Raw genomic sequence first — 16,971 nt, forward strand, 5'->3', positions numbered from 1 at the left:
CTTCTCATATCTGATGACATGATTTCTCATATGGGCTCTGTTTCTTGTCTTTATATCTTGTATGTATTCACCTTCATCTGGATTTGTCTTTTCAGTTGCCCATTTAAGGGAAGCATCACTTCCCATGAATTGGCCTTTTGTCTTGCACATTGTTACGTGTGATAGACAGTGTGCTATCTGGACATCAATTTCGACGGCTACAAAGATCTTTGATTTCCCCATGCTGTAGGGTAAGAGTGCGCAAACAAAGCATTCCACCCCTGAGCTCCGTCTTCCAACTTCTTTCATATGTCGGTACCATATGTTGTTTCCGGCTGTCCAGGTAATCGTTTAGTTCACTGTCATCTCCTTGTATGCTTCTCTTGATTCTCAAGGTTTTCATGTAGTGTGTTATCATCGCATCTTTAATAACATCCATGTAGCTTCTTCTCACTGGGGGATTCACAGGCACTTCCATCCATGGTTTAGGCCTCTTCGTCTGTACCAATGAGGTAGGCGAAAGTCTTGCAATTCTTTTCCTCATCTCCTGTCTTTTCTTGGCTCTGGCTATGAATGGCCAAATTGATTCTGCCACTATCTCTGCATGTGATAGTTTTGCAGGACTTTTGCTTGTTCTCTTCATTGGATCAGGTGTGTTTGTCAATGCTGTCTCTGTTGGTTCATTCTTCAGCTCTTTTTGTCTTTTCAAAGGCTCAGCTTCTCCCCTTTGTCTTTTCTCTTCACTTGTGGGATAGCTTCTCACAGTTGGTTGCCCTAATTTCTCCCCCTCTTTGGCCTGTGGTTCTGTAGCTATTGAAATTAGATCTGGTGTATGTGCCCACGTCGTTTGCATGCGCGTGGTTGTAAGTAACCTGTTTTTACTCACATTTTGCTGATCCTGTCTCAGGCTTGTTAACATGCTTGTTACTGAAACTACGTGTGTGTCATTGCTAATCACATCCATCTCAAGTTCACTCACTCCATTGTCAGATCTTCTAGGGACTGGAATGACTACATAGGGTCTGGGTGCCTTCGTGGCCTTCATGTGTGCATCGTTAGGTGTGTGCACTGGACTCTGAATGCTTTGTCTACCAATAAAAAATGCAGTTCTAATCGTCAGCGATAATAAAACAATGATGAATATAATGCATAAGTGCATGATACCCTTATAGGTTAGCCTGCAACATTTACTTTTGGAAAAATGTGGGCCTCTCTCCTCCTGGGGGAGAACATGTCTGCTATTTTGATTTCTCATCTCGAAGATTTTAAGGACAAGGCTAACGCTTTAATACAATCTTAGACAATATTATTCCTGGATACTGCTGGTTCCTCTTGCGGATTGCATGTACGGAAACAATTGTCCCTCTTGCCTGGACGCTGGATTGTCTGTTATCTCTGGATACAGTTCTTCCTTTCTAGGTATGAGGAAATGTCAAAATCGGGTAATGCGGTCAACACGTTTCTTTACTGTGCATGTTCAGAGTATACAAGTTCCCAGTGGATGCCTCTTATTCGCTTCATCCCAGACGACATGTTGCGTCTTTATCGGTGTAATAAGAATGAGGTCTCTGGCAACGCTTTCTCGATCTGTCCCTCGGCAGGAAGCTTCAAGGTTTCTTCTGGAGACTCTGGTGGAGATTGGAGAGCTTGATTCGTACTACAATACCATGCAGGAGCATGCTTAGCTGGGTGGATTTTGCTGGGTCTCTGAAGAACGTGAGGACGTCAACACCAGCATGTCTCCCTACAAGTTCTGGAAATTCCTTAATTAAGCGAAAGAAAACATTGTATGCCAATCTGCTATCTTCTGGTGACAGGGACATTCGCCTAGCCTTTGCTGAATTCTGGAACAGTTCGGTACTCACTGTGAGTAACTTCTACGATCTAGGTTGATGTGGAGAGTGACCTGGATGATGATGCCATTCAAGATTATGCTCAAGCATTCTGTGTTTGCCGGATCTCGAAGAAATGTTAATACATCAGTGTGTCTTCCGACAAAGTTTGGCTGCTCTTCAATTAGACTAAAGAATATCATGTTGATGAGTGTATTTGTTTCTTCTTCCGCTTGGGACATTTGTTTTTTCCCCTCTGTATTCTTATAGTTGGAAGAACTGCTCGGCGATCACGGTGAGCAGTCTTCTTATTATCTTGCTGTTTTCAGGATCTTGCAGAAATTCGGGGATGCTAGTGAGCCTTCCCACTAGTGATGGGTGTGACCTCAAGACTAGGTGAAAGTATTTCAAAACGTTGTTAGTCATGTCGCGACTGTGGACACCATTTGTGAGTGCAAACAATGCTCATGTCTTGAATGAGTCTGGATACCGTATTTTCTTCCAACTCGTGTGCCTGCGAATGAAATTTGACATATTCTTTTCTTATCAGGGCTTCAGTGTGACACAGTCTGAAGTTCAAAGTCAATAACCTACATTGTGGCTTGCATATGCACTTCTCTCCTTCACCCTGCAACTAGGATGCACAGAGTGTCCATATTTTTTATGTCCTTATCCTCTTCTCTCTTTACTCAGAGGAATGTCCATTTTCAAGCCACAAATTTGCATAAAAGTTCTTTGTCTCTGCTTTGATGCTGGTCATGCATCCTTCTTCCTCGTCATGGACCTCGTCTGCATGTGCTGTGGTTCTTCCCCGTTGTCTGTAGCCTCTTCGCAGTGGGGTGCAGGCAGGGGGATTTCTCTGACGTATGGCTTGATATCGCCCAGGAAGATCCAAGCTCTTCTTCCTTGTAACTTGACTGCAGATGGAGTAACGTCTTCAATTGTGAACGGTCCGTTGAACCTTGGCTCGTCCCACGTTTTCCTTGTGTGATTCCTCACCAGGACAGTGTCTCCAGAGAAGATTGAAGGAACACATAGATTCGAAGCTTTGTCTGCAGTAGCATCTCCTTCTGTGCTCTGTGCTGCCCTGCACCCTTTTCGTCGTCGCTGCAGCTGGCCTGCAATTACAGTAAGACAAGATGTCATGCAGTTCAAGTAATTTTGCATTTCAGACGCTAAGATTTCACTTGTCGGCTGAGCATCACTCCTAGCTCTGCTTTGGGGTGCCAGGGGAGTATGCATCCTTCTTCCTGTTGCTATTTAGTGCAGCGTAAGGTGGCGGTCGGAACCAGGTTGGTTTCTGAGTGCATACAGTGCCAGTGGGAGGCAGTGCAGTCATTCTTTCTTTAGAGTAAGCTTCAACTTGGCTATCCTTTCCTTTAACAAGCCATTGAGCTTCTCACAGATTCTGTTACCTTGTGGATGATATGCCGACTAGAATTTGTGCTTTATACCAAGCAACAAGCTAATTTGTTCAAAAACTTTGTTGACAAAGTGAGCCCCATTATCTGACCTCATGACTTCACATACTCCCCACCTGGGAAATACCTCTCTTACTAGAAATTTGGCCACACAGGTAGAGTCTGGGTGTGTAAATGGACCTGCTTCTATCCATCTAGAGAATGGACACACAACAACAATTAGATACCTGTACCCATTACATGCTTGAATCATATCGACGTAATCAACATGCAAGTGCTGAAAAGGACCATTGGACCTTGGGATGACTCCTCTAATTACTTTTATTGTGTGCCCAGCCATGAACTGCTGGCAGATCATACAGTTCATCATAAAAAATGCAACGTGGTCTGCTAAGTTCGGTATAAACCAGTCTTCAGCAAGCGTTGCCTCAAGCTTCTCTTTTGTCATATATTCTGGATAGTGTAACTGCTCCAGTGCTAATTTTAACAGGGCTATAGGCATTACTGGTTTACCAGTGCTGTCTTGTCACCACAAGCTTTCGGGGGGGGGTTTAAAGAACACTCTCGCCGCTTCCAGAGATTCTTCTTTTCCTGTGGTGCCTCCCCTTGGAGTCCCATTAACTGGGTTTGTCCCATATTATTATAGCGCTCAGGTTGACTTTGTGCAACAATCATCTTCTCGTTTACATCAGTTATTTCTACGTCCATTATGGGTTCAACCTTGGATGCCATATGCTTGGCCTCTGTGTCTGCTGCTTGATTTCCTCATGAGATCAAATCTGTCCCCTTCGTGTGGGCGGTGCATTTCACGACGGCTATGCCCACTGGGAGCTGTAGTGCCTTAATCAGCCTGTCCAATGAGGCTGCATGCTGCACTGGCATGCCATCCACTCGGAGGTAGCCCCTCCTCTTCCAGCGCGCTAGGCCTGCATGCATTGTTGATGTAACATAGGCGGAATCACTATACATTGCCACTTCCTGGTCTGCTTCATTCTCAATCGCGAGTATCTATGCCAATAGTCCTGCAGCTTGTGCTGAATAATGAGATGGTAATCGTGCACTAAGGAGCACTTGAAACTCTCCATTTGCTGTGTGCTTCATCACAGCGGTGCGTGCATATCTTTGCCCATCGCTTTGATCGAGGAACCGTCAATGAAGATAATTTCTCCTCCTGCCAATGCGTTTTCCTTCACTCTGGGAATCTCATAAAATTCTTCATAGTTCACGCAGTCATGTATTGGCTCTCCTTCAGTGACTGGTTCTGCTATAAACATAGCTGGGTTCATTATCTTGCATCGAACGATCTTAATCGACGGATTCAATATGATTACTTCATAAGCAGAAGCTCTCTGAGATGTCAACGTGCTCTTTGGCTTCTCTAGTATGGCAAATAGCGTGTGCTTGATGTACAACGTCATTGAGCATCCCATCACAATCGTTGTCGCTTCATCTATGCCGAACGCTGCAGCAGCTAAACTTTGTTTGCACAGGAAGTGGCCTCTCATCACTGGGTCCAAATTCCCTCTGTAGTATGCCAGGGGCTTGTACCCCAATGTGGTTCTCTGTGTAAATACTGCTGTCATGACGCTGCCATTCGTGTGTGAGAACTGGTAGAATTCCACTGCATAGTTGGGAATCCCTAAAACTGGTGCCGTGCAAATGGCTTTCTTGAGTTCAGTAAACCCTTCCTCCATGGTCTTGGACCATACAATTTTTTCTTCTGTCACCTGTGCTTTCTTTAGGGCCTGTAACAAGGGCTTGGTATATGAGCTGTAGTCAAAGGCCCACGCTCTGACATAATTGCAAAGACCTAGGAAGCTCTGCATCTGTTTTATCGTGTGTGGCTTGGCTGTGTTCAATATAGCTTCAGCCCTTTCCAGGGTAACTCTTTTCTCCTCATGTGAGATCAGTTGGCCTATGTACAGCACCTCTTGCTGACACTACTGTAACTTTTCTTTGTCAACTTTATATCCTTTCAAAGCCAATATAGTCAATAGCTGAATGGAATCGTGTCTGCACTTTTCCTCCGTGGTGCTGCAAATTAAGATGTCATCTACATATTGCAAGCCAACACTCTCTAATGCGATATTGCTTAAGTCCATCTGTAGGACTCTATTGAAAATTGAGGGAGACTCACAGTATCCCTGGGGTAACCTCGTGCTTTTCAGACACAACAGTCTGAAGGTAAATGATGTCTAATTTTGTGAGTCTCAATGCAATGGGATTGAGAAAAACGCATTTTTCAAGTCAATCACGTGAAATATTTTGCCTCAACAGGTATATTACATACGACTGTGGCTGGGTTCGCGACTAATGGGAACTCGGCTTCTACAATATCATTTATTGGGCGTATATCTTGAATTAGCCTCCAAGACCCTCCTTTTAATTTCTTGACAGGGTAAACTGCGGTATTGCATGATGACTCTGATGTCACTAAGATGCCCTGTTCCGTCATAGCCGAAATTGTCTTGAAAATTCCCTCATCTGCCTCTCTAGACATGGGATACTGTCGTACCTTTGGTAAAATGGCTCCTGGTTTAAGTTTAATTTTGACTTCTCCTACTCCTTTCAATAAGCCTACATCATAGGGGCCTGTGGTCCATACTGAGATAGGCACCTCGGCCATATCGACCTCAAAATATTCAGGACAGTTCTGTTCCAACATCATTCTCTGGGGCACTTCTCTTTTGATCATCTTTGCCCAAAAAGTGAGATTCACTTCAACTGTTATTTCCTCAGCGTCTGTTCGTTCATCGAAAAGATTGTCATCCATGATGTCAGTCAGCCTGTACCCTTCTTCAATGGCGATCACTGTGTACCACTGTCGGCCTTCATCATCACAACCATCAATCAAAGCCATTTTCCCTCACACTATGGCTGTGTGCATCATCAAGGGAAATACTCGTCCCTTCTCCTCGTGCATAGGTATTCTTGGTCTAAATAAAAACTCATCTGGGGTCCTCATGATTTTGTCTGCAAGGCCTGGTAGCCATGCCATCAACACCCGTACTCCGTATGCAAATATTTCTGGCTCCAATGGGATAGCTCTCTCGTCTCTCATCCTTTTTCCTGTTCCTTCTCCATTCTCTGTACATTGTCTAACTTCTATTTTCGATTCGCGTCATCAATGCTTTTACCATCAAGTTTCAATAGAATCTGACCTCCCATCCATTTGTTCTGTGCGAATGCTATCTCATCAGTTCTATCCTCATTTCCTTTCCATCTCTTGCCTTCTCTCTCTGTATCAGGACATGTACTTGTTTGTACCTGGTCCTTCCTCTCGTTTTCACGTCTCTCCTTGCCCCTTGGGACCTTGGAGGTGATATCTCTACCTCTGTCTTTGTCTGGGCTTTCATCACTACTTTGCGTAGGTGACTCCCGTGGTTGTTTTAAGCTCTCTTAGAGGGTATAATCCTTCGTCCTTACTGACTTCGATTTTTGGTTTGGACGGGGCAGGTGGCGCGGAAGGTGTCTCACCCCCCTCTGTATATACGGTAAGTATCCAATCTAACGGTGGCTCCTCCTCTTTATCTTCTTGATACATTTTTCAAAGCTCTAAACTAGCTAGGCGTTTATCTAACTTTTTACCGTTATATGTGGCGTGCAAATATGTTGTCATGTGCTGTAGGACCGCTTTAGACAATGATCCACCCTGGGGCCACAGCATAAACATCTTGTTTGCGGTTCCTTTAACCCATTCTGCACTGTACTTTTTCAGCTTGGGTGCATGTTTTGGCAACTGTTTACACAGGTGTACTAATGGAGTCATATCCTCCATGCTTAAATCTGTTCCCCTTTCCTTCATATAACGCTTGTTATGCCCTTCTGTTTCCTTAAACAACTCCAACAATATGAGCAAGTCCCAATCGTCGCAAGCTCCAATCCCGTTTTTCCCACAAAAATTATGCTTCTTTTTTCAACCAACAAATATCACTTCGTATTCCACAATATCTCAGTTACTTAATCGAATAATTTTTTATGCTCGTTCCTTAGAGGAAAAATGTCATCCTATGACATCACAACACACAACACATAAGACAGACGTTAACGGACTAGACAAACTCCAGCTGGTTACACAGAATTCTGCCCCTAACCTTACCCCGACATGGGGTGTAAGCCCATCCCTTTCACAGAGTCTTAAACCGCTGTGGTCTCCTATTTATTCCTGTTTTATTCAGGACTATGGATGCAGACTTCTTCTAACCGCTACATTAAGCGTAGGAATTTGGGCGTATCCTTTCTCTTCTCGGGTGTCCTCCCCGGTATTCCCCTATTTTCTCAGGTATCCTCCTGGTATCCCACTCTTCTCGGGTGTCTTCCCCAGTATTCTTATCCACTTTTCTCAGGTATCCTCCTGGGATCCCCCTCTTCTCGGGTGTCCTCCCCGGTATTTTTATCTACTACTTGGTCACCCCTTGAGTCTCTTTTTCCTTCCCTATATATATAAATATATATATATATATATATATATATATATATATATATATATACACATCACCTTGTACTTTTCCACTTTGACTAGCAGCATGCAGAATGTTCGGCCTGGTGTAGGGTGCCCGTCAGTTCCCCTAGCCTCACACCAACCTGTACCACCATCCATCACTGACCCACTGGCCATGTGTCAATTAGTTTCTAATTTGTAGGCCTCTATGCTTCCTCTCTGTCTGGGAGAACTCAGATATCTGTGTATGGCTCAAGGCTGCGCGTATGGTGTGAAGGCCCCAACTCTTCTTGCTTGGCAGGTCACGTGTTTTATGCACTGTGAAACCGTCTCCATCTCCATGTAATTTGTGTATTTGTTTTTAGCTTTCTGTCCGCCAAATGCCTTCTGCTGCTTATCTCGACTCCTTTGAACAGGATACTCGGCTCTTGGTGTCATAAATTGTATTAGCCTGTGTCAGCTTAAGATGACCTTGGTTTCTTTGCACGGGCCTCATGCCTCCGAATTTCATTTCTGTCCTTGGCTTTCGACTCCCGTGTTTGAGGGCCTTCGCTCCTGGGCCTCTGGCAACTTGTGGTTGGCTCTGCCTTTTTGCAAAGTGGACATATATGTTATATAAGGTGCTCCTTTTGAGGTAGATATGTATATGTGACGCTTGCTGCATCTAATTTCCTACTAAGCATAGCAAGCCGCATGATTTCCTCAGCTTTCTTGCGTTTCCAAGCATATGTACACGTGTAAAATGGTTGCATATCTTCATCGCTCTTATGGCATAAGCTTCTTATACTTGACATCGTCCTTTTAACTTCAACTAAGGATGTCACTTATCCATGGTGTTTTGTCTCTTTTTATTATTCACAGGTCGTCGTTTTCTTTATCTGTGAGTCAGTCCGAGTTCTTGTGACGTCACCATTCATCCTCTTTTAAGACATTCGTGGCTTCTTCAGGCATCACGTTTTGACAATCGTCATTTTGTCTCACTTGTCGATACGGTTTTCTCAATGGGTACCTTACTGTGCAAGGTTTCTTTGGTGTTGGTACTTCAATGGGTGCTGTCGGTCAGATCGGTACCGGGCAGAGCCCTACTGCGGCTCTCTGCTGGTTCATTTGCTCATCGTACGTCAAGTATCTCGGCGTGAGCATTCCTGGCACTCCAAAATGGGCGCTTTGAGTGCGTGTCCTGCTTGGGACCTCCTCTACAGCAGCCTGAAAATGAGTTGAGTGTCGTCAGCGTAACACTGGGAATTTGAGCCGAAAATGGCAATGCAGTGGGCGAGAGTTGCCAGGTATTAGTTGAAAAGCCAGGGCGAGAGGTTAGACCCCCGGGGGAACACCACATGTAGAGAGGGAGATAGATGATAGGAACGACCCAAGTTGGACCTGGGAGGGTCGATCAGAGAGGAAAGAGGTCAGCCATGCCAGAGCCTGGTCAGTGATTGTTAGGGAGAATTCTCATTTATGGCAAATTTCCCTCACCTAGTGAGTCCCCCAGCAGCTTTGCTGGACTATTGGAGTTTATTTCTTTCACTTGGTAAGAGTGTGAGCTTTTCCCCCACTCTTACCCATGTTTTGCCATGTGTCTTTTACCTGTTTTTATGATTGTGGACTCTGGATACACCACTTCAATAGCCCCATTATTTTGTGTGTTACACAGCACCTTCAGAGCAGTGACACAGGGTTGTCTTTTAGACTTCCTACTGACTCCATTTCTGGGGCTGACTACAGTCCCCCAGAAAAGGGTAAAGCTGTCATTAACTTTACTTAGTCAACTTACCACAGATCCAGTACACCCCATCTTCCATGGAGTACTGGAAAGGGTTACTTCGTATCCCTTTGCATCTGTACCTCCTAGAGCATTGTTTCACTCTTTTAACATTTAGACTTGGCTGGCGGCAGTGGCATCTACCCTAGCTTTTCTACCGCAATTATATTAGATAAACGTGGTATTGTTTTAGGCTATTATATTAGCCTCGAACTTAAACCTGCTTGACCAAATACTTTTTCTTTTGGCTCCGGTCGGGTTTATTCGCCATTTCTTTTTGTTAAAGTCCTTCTTGTGTCTTACTTTGCGCGGCAAACCAGTTTTGCCTCCTTTGTTCACCGTCTTTTAACAGGCTTCTGCTCAGAAGGCCTCCTCCAGGCGCCTGGGTGTCTAGGTGGGCTGAATGTGAGGGAGGGGTGTAGTCACCCCCTGCACAGGGTATCCTAGGAAACCCAAGTCGCACTTTGCCATGATTGGTTGAGGTGGTTCTCCGGGCCGGACAACCCCCCTGCTGCGTGATTGACAACCAGGATGTGTGAATGGGGGATTTTCGCATAAAAGGTAGGTCTCTTGGGCTAGAAGTCAGAGAGTCGCCACTGGAACTACAAGGAACCGAAGAGAAGCAAAGAAGAAGTTGGCTGCTGCAACTACCCCATCCAGGTGAAGCCCTGATGCAGTCCTGAGCTATCTTCGACAACCAGAGAAGATCCAGTCCTAGTCTTCTTCCCTTGAGCTTGCTGGGGATAACCAGCTCATCTTCCACAGCCAGAGGATCCTCTTCTTGGTCGAAATTGCTGCACACTGCTGTAGTGGTCCGGATAGCCATCTGAAGAAACCTCTCCTGTTTTTAAGGAGCGCAGCTTTTATTCATCGTCGCTGCTGCTGGCTTCATCCCTGTGTGGTGCAGACCCCTCCAAATGTCCTCTTTCACATCGAAGCTCCAGGAACCGTGGGTCTGCAGGAAACCAACAGGAACAACTGCCAGGGCACCAGCTTCTCCATTGAATAAGGTACTGTGTCCTGCTTGAGGAACTAGGGTGAATCCCTTTTTCTTCATCTCCAAGGCTTGTCCTTGTCTTCCCTCCTTCTTATAACTTTTGCTTCTGAACATTGACAATATCAAAGTGCTCTTGGCTACTTTGAATCGTGAACTGTTCGACTGTGTGATCCTCGACAACAGGCACCCGGTGTCACTTGACCCTGGCCCTTTGACTCTTGAATTCCTCTCTGAGTGTTCTTCGATTCTGTCTACCTACCTATAATATTGCCTATGATTTTTGCCTCCAACTCCCTCTGGGTATCTCAGGTGCTAAGTGTGTTTTCGCTCCAGTAGCATTTCTTGTCACGGATACGTGTTTATTTAGTAGACCGAACTGTCAAAAAGTGATCGCAATCGTATTCACGGTAACGTGTCTTGTTTCATAATACCGGTCCATTCAAACACAGGGTACTTACCTTGAGTCATACCATACAAAGTGAATTGGTTAGTTGTAGTATATTTTACGTGTGGTTTTGAATTTAATAGAAGTGTGTTTATAATAATAAATAATAAATGTACTTATATTTTTCTACCTGAAACCTTGAGTCAGTCTTTGCTTGAGTCACAGTAATTGTGGTCCCTTTGTGTAATCTCTGCTACTGCTCATATACTCTTGAAATAAGCCTGGCTGCTCCGCTACTGCTACCACTTTAACATAGTAGTACAGGCTTGTACCAAAGGTAAAACTTGTATTACCACCTGTAGTCTTAATTGTGTGTAGTGGTCCCTAAGGGCACTGCACAGGATTCTGCCTAACAGTGATGCCCAGGTTATCACAGAGAGGGTGGAGCAGGATGGTATGGTTGACCGTGTCGAAGGCAGAAGAGAGATTGAGTAGGATGAGGACAGAGGGAATGTTAGAGTCAAGGTTGGAGGGCAGATCTTCACGGATGTTCAGGAGAGCAGTTTCCGTACTTCTGGCATCTCTGAAGCCAGACGGGTGGTCATGGAGACAGCCAACAAAATCAGAATGAAAGTTAAGTTTAGAGATGGCCATCTGTTCCAGAAGCTTACCCAAAAAGGGGATAATCAAAATTGGGCGATAGTTAGCCGGACAAGAAGGATCAGCTGTGGGTTTCTTGAGAAGGGGGTGCACAAGGGAGTGCTTCAGAGGGGATGGGAAGGATCCTGAGGCAAAGGAACGGTTGCATAAATCGGCTGGGGCTGGAGCGAGAGTGTCAATGTGGTCCTTGATGGTTTTAAAGGAACAGGGATGAACCTGTTTTGATGAGGCTTTTATAGATCGGACTTGTCTAGTGACCTCATCAGGGGAGAAAAGAGGAAAGGACGAGAAGGAGGGTGGGGGTGGCTGAAGGAGGGTCAGCAAGCACAGATGGAGAGGGGTGAGGAGTGCAGGGGAGGAGAGGGTGGACAGGATGTTCTGGGTTTTTGAGATAAAGTGAGAGGCAAGGACATTGCAAGGGGCCTGGGAGGCAACAGGAGGGGTAGAGCTTGCAACAGGGTTGGCCAGCTCCTTGCAGATTTTAAAGAGTTCGGCTGAGTTGTTAGATGCCGCAGAGACACAGGCTTGAATGTGGACTCTCTTCTTGGTGAGTACAGAGAGTCGGTATTGTTTTTGGAGCAGGCGACAGGCTCGTTTGTCAGAGGATGAACAAGAAGTACTGCATTTCCTCTCAGCCACCCTAGACTTACATTTAAGTGTAGCTAGGCCGGAGTCATACCAGGAATTGCACTTGGCTTTGGACTTCAAACAGATCCTCATCACAGGGGCAAGAGCATCAAGAGTATCACAAATTGAAGAGTAGAGCAGAGACAGGGCTGTGTCAGGATGTGAGACAGCCAGAGGTGGAGGGGGAGAGAAGGTGGCGGCTAAAGCCTCAACTGAGACATGCTTCATAGGCCGGATGTCCAAGAAGGTAGGTGGCAGTGTTGGGGTAGGCTTGGCTTGGGAGGAATACACTAAGGAAGAATCAGGGCTACCCCCAATCCTGACCGGGAGGAAGTGGGTGAGGAGGGGATCTTGTAGCCATCAGGTAGGAGAGTGTCAAAGCTCATGACAGAGCTGGCCGTAAACCATGTCTCAGCAAGACCAAGGACATCAAGGTCTAGTTCTTCAAGGAGGTGGCAGATGTCAGAGGAGTGTTTGACATCAGGGCGAGAGTTGAGAGTGGCAAGATGAAGAAGGTTGGCTTCCTTAAAGACCTTCTGAAGAGGGCTACAAATCAGAGGTACCCCCTGCGGAGGCGAAGGAGCCAGAGGTCGGGCAGAGGAGGAGGGAAGAGAGGGCAAGATAGCTAAGGGGGGAGACGAGGGGACAGCAGGAGATAAAAGGACGTTGATGAGGCGAGGGCAGCGCCTATCAAAGAGGAGAGGATTGGCCTGAAGGCCTTGGACCATGACAGTGCCATTAAGGTAGACATTAATGATGATTTTAGAGGAGTCGAAGGAAGCCATGAGAACTTCCCGGTGAGTGCCACCATTAACGTGAGAGGAGGAGATAGGGCAGAGCACTGAGATCATATGAAGAGTGCATACATCTGGCGAAGGAACGACAAAGAGGATGTCAGTGAGGGTCTGTCTGGAGGAAGCATTGGAGTCGGTGTCGGCGATAGGAAGACCAGGGTTAGAGGCCAAGATATCCTTTTCGAACTTCTTCCTGTCAGACTTAGTGAGAAAGGGAGGATAGTCAATGGAGAAGCAGTTGGAAAAGATAGGAGAAACAGAAAGAACCATGGGGGTGGAACCGAGGAGAGGATGGAGATACTGGGGGGGCTAAGACAGGTAGGTGTGGGACAAAAGAGAGTGGTGAGGTCACCGGGCTGGCAAGTTACAGAGAAGCAACCGTGTACAAGCAAAATACAGAGAATTTAGCAATGGGCAGCAAGATTTGACTTTCTAGCAAAAAGCAAAAACAGCACAATTTGACTTTCTAGCAAAATGTTAAACCAGCAAGATTTGACTTTCTAGCAAAAAGCAAAAACACCAATATTTGACTTTGTAGCAAAAAGCAAAAACAGCAAGATTTGACTTTCCAATCTAGGTGGGGATAGTTGCCATATACAAGCCTGGATGAGATAGATGCAGGCGCCTAGAGAGAATTGACATACTCGGTCCTGGAGGAGACGGTGGCAAGCAAACATAGATAGAGAGAATTGCCATATGCAAGCCAGGCGGACATAGTGGCAGGCATACCTAGATAGGCAGGGTTGCCATACTCTATTCTGGAGGAGATAGTGACAAGCACACATAGATAGAGAGAACTGACTTATGCAAACATAGAGGAGATAGCAGCAGGCATGCCTAGATAGGGAGAATTTCCATACTCAATCATCTTGCTGGCTCTCACCACCATCTACAGGACCCCTGGTCACGACTCCCTCTTCCTCTCAGTGTGGTCTGACCGTACCTCTACTTGCCTCCACCTCCAAGCTTCTCCTCTGAGACTTCAGTATTCACCTCGACTCTCCTGATTCGGCCACTGGGCTCTTTTGCAGCCTCTGTGACTTTCTTTCCCTCTCCATTCTTCCCTCCGGTCGGACGCATTCAGCCGGACAAACCTTGGATGCGCTCATCTCTGCAGACATCCCCATCTCCACCAACCCTCTCACTGTACCTCTCTCCAGGTCTGACCATGCTCTCTGTCCTCTCACCTGGATGTGTTGGGTTCCCTGGCTAAGCCTTTGCCTGTACAGCCAGTCTCTTTCTCTGCCATTCGACGGATGAAGCAAGTGTCCGTTGCTGCTTTTGCCACCACTTTCCCCCTCCCACTCCTGCCATGGACTCCCACACTGCCTCTGCCCTTGCTAATCTTCACCTCTCTGTCACCAACGCCCTGGACATCCTTGCCCCTGTCATGAGGATCTGCATGAAGCCTGCCTCCAAGTGCAATTCCTGGTATGACTCCGACCTAGCCTCTCTGAAATACAAGTGCAGAGTGGCTGAGCGGAAGTGGTGGGCTTCAGGCACTTCCTCTGACAGACTAGCCTGCCACTTGCTACAAAGGTAATACAGACTCTCCATCTGCTCGAAGAAGAGGGCCCATATCCAAGCCTGCATCTCTGTGGCCACTTGCAACACAGGTGAACTGTTTCAAATCTGCAAGGAACTTGCCAATCCTACTGCATTCTCCACTTCTCCCCAGCCATCCCTGACCTTCTGTATTTCACTGTCCTCCCACTGCTTAACCAAAACTCAGGACATCCTGTCCTCACTCTCATCTACACCCTTCCCTCTACCCTCCCCAGCTCTCAGGCCTCTCTTGGCCCTCCTCTTCCCCTTCCCTCCTAGTCTCTTCTTCCTCGCCCATAGCATCAGATAAAGTCTCTAGACAAGTTCTCTCTAAGAAAGTCCCCCCAAAGAGGTGCTCCCCTGCTCCTCGAGAACTATCAAGGATAACATTGCCTCCCTTGCGCCAGCCTTGGCCAATTTCTGTAATAATGCCTTTGTCACTGGCTCCCTCCTGCTATCCCTCAAGCACTCCCGTTTGTATCCTCTCCTCAAAAAGCCCTCTACCGACCACTCCTGCCTGGCTAACTACCACATTATCTCCATTACCCCCTTCCTGGGCAAACTCCTGGAGACGCTGGTCATCTCCAAACTGACCCTGCACACTGAATCTGTTTGCTACCTTCACAATCACCAGTCTGGCTTCAGAGCAGCCAGAGGCACAGAAACTGCTCTCCTGAGCACATGTGATGGCTTGCTCTCAAATCTCGATTCCAACTCTCCATGCGTTCTTATCCTTCTGGATCTTTCCTCTGCCTCCGACACGGTCAATCCTGCCATCCTGATAAATTGGCTCTGTGACACCTTTGGCATCATTGGCTTGGACTGTTTGACCCCTTTCCTCTCTCATGGACCTTCCCTGGTTCAATTGGGCCCTTTTATCTCCCCTATCACACTCTCCACCTGCTGCGTCCCTCAAGGCTCTATCCTCTCATTGTAGCTCTTCAACATCTACCTTGCCCCTCTGGCCAACCTGATCTTCTTCTCTCCTCACTTGCAGTGTTATGCAGACAACACGCAGCTCTCCTTCAAGCTTCCCTCCACTGCCTCCTCTTCCTCCTTTCATCCCTGACTGCTTTTCAGGCATGGTGTGCGGCCAATGATCTCTGCCTTAATGCCAGTAAGACTGAGATCCTTCTCACCACAGCTCCCTCCTTCCCTCTGGCCACCCTCTATAGGTCCCCTCTCCTCACCCTCGTGTAAGACAAAAAACCTTTGTGTCATCTTTAACTCCTGTCTCTCCTTCTCTCCTCGCATCTCGGACCTTGCCAGGAAGGCCCACCATTAGCTGCACCGCATCAGAGGCCTTCTCCGTTACCTCACTTTCCCCCAGACGACCCTGCCGCTATTTGCGGCATGGCTACCCCCATTCCGGGTACCGGGTTACCGGGTACCGGCCATTCCGACCTTGGAGGGCCCGGTATTTCCCCATTCCAGGAACCCAGACCCTGTACATCCCCATTCCCATTCGAGCCCCTATAGGGCTCAATGGGAATGGGGAGGATGCAAACAACGTTGTTTGCATCCTGGTCTGCTCGCGGACGCCTGATTTTACCAGGCGTCCTTATTAGGTCCTGCGAGCAAACTTCGTAATGCGACAGTAGGGGGTTAACGGGGCCAACAGAGTCGTAATGACCTCCAATGTCTCCAGAGCTCTAGTCCTCTGTAGGGTGGACTACTGCAACAGCCTCTTCCTCAATCTTCCTCTATCCTCCCTTCGCCCCCTTCAACTAATTCAGAATAGGACTGCGAGAGTTATCTTGGCCTCAAGCCCAGGAACCACATCTCTCCAGCCCTAGAATCTCTCCACTGGCTCCTGGTTGCTCATAGGATCAAGTTCAAGACCCTCTGCATCATCCACAAAGCTTTCGGGGGCCTGGGACCCCGCTACATCCAACTCTCTCTCCCTAAATACCTCCCTGCTAGAGCCCTTTGGTGTTCTAGCTCCAACTCTCTGCAGATCAGTTGCTTTTCTAAGCAGAGAGTCGGGGTATCTCTCTCTCTCTCTTTCACAGGAGCTGCCCTCTGGAATGGCCTCCCTGCCCCTCTCAGGCTTGAGCTGTATCTCCGTGAATTCTGGAAGCTCCTCCAGAGCATCCTTTTCTTTTCTTCCTTCCATCTCCCCCTCCCCTGCTAACACCCCGGTCTGCCACAATGACTGGCTGCCTGGCTTCCCTCTGGCACCCTCCGCCCCCGCCCATCCCCTTCCTCACACTTAGCATGTGGATCCTCACCCCTGGCTATCCCTGGCACTTGCCCACCTGGCCCACCCCCTTAGCACTCGCACAGCCCCTGTGGCCCTCTTTCCACTCCCCCCTTTACCTCTTGCACTCTCTCCTCTTGCCATGCACTCCTCTTCCCACCCTAGCACTTCGAATTTGGTGCAAACCGCCCCCCCTCCCTTCTCCCTCGCACATCTTGTTACTGCATTTGCACGATCTGAATGTCACAAGGCCTAGGAGGACCGCTATTGTTATCTTTCTCCCCTGCCCACCACAGCCCCTTTTTTGTCTTGTGGTGCCTTGAAACAC

This window comes from Ambystoma mexicanum, chromosome 13, assembly GCF_040938575.1.
Source record: "Ambystoma mexicanum isolate Mex_15411 chromosome 13, UKY_AmexF1_1, whole genome shotgun sequence".
In the NCBI taxonomy this organism is placed as follows: Eukaryota; Metazoa; Chordata; class Amphibia; order Caudata; family Ambystomatidae; genus Ambystoma; species Ambystoma mexicanum.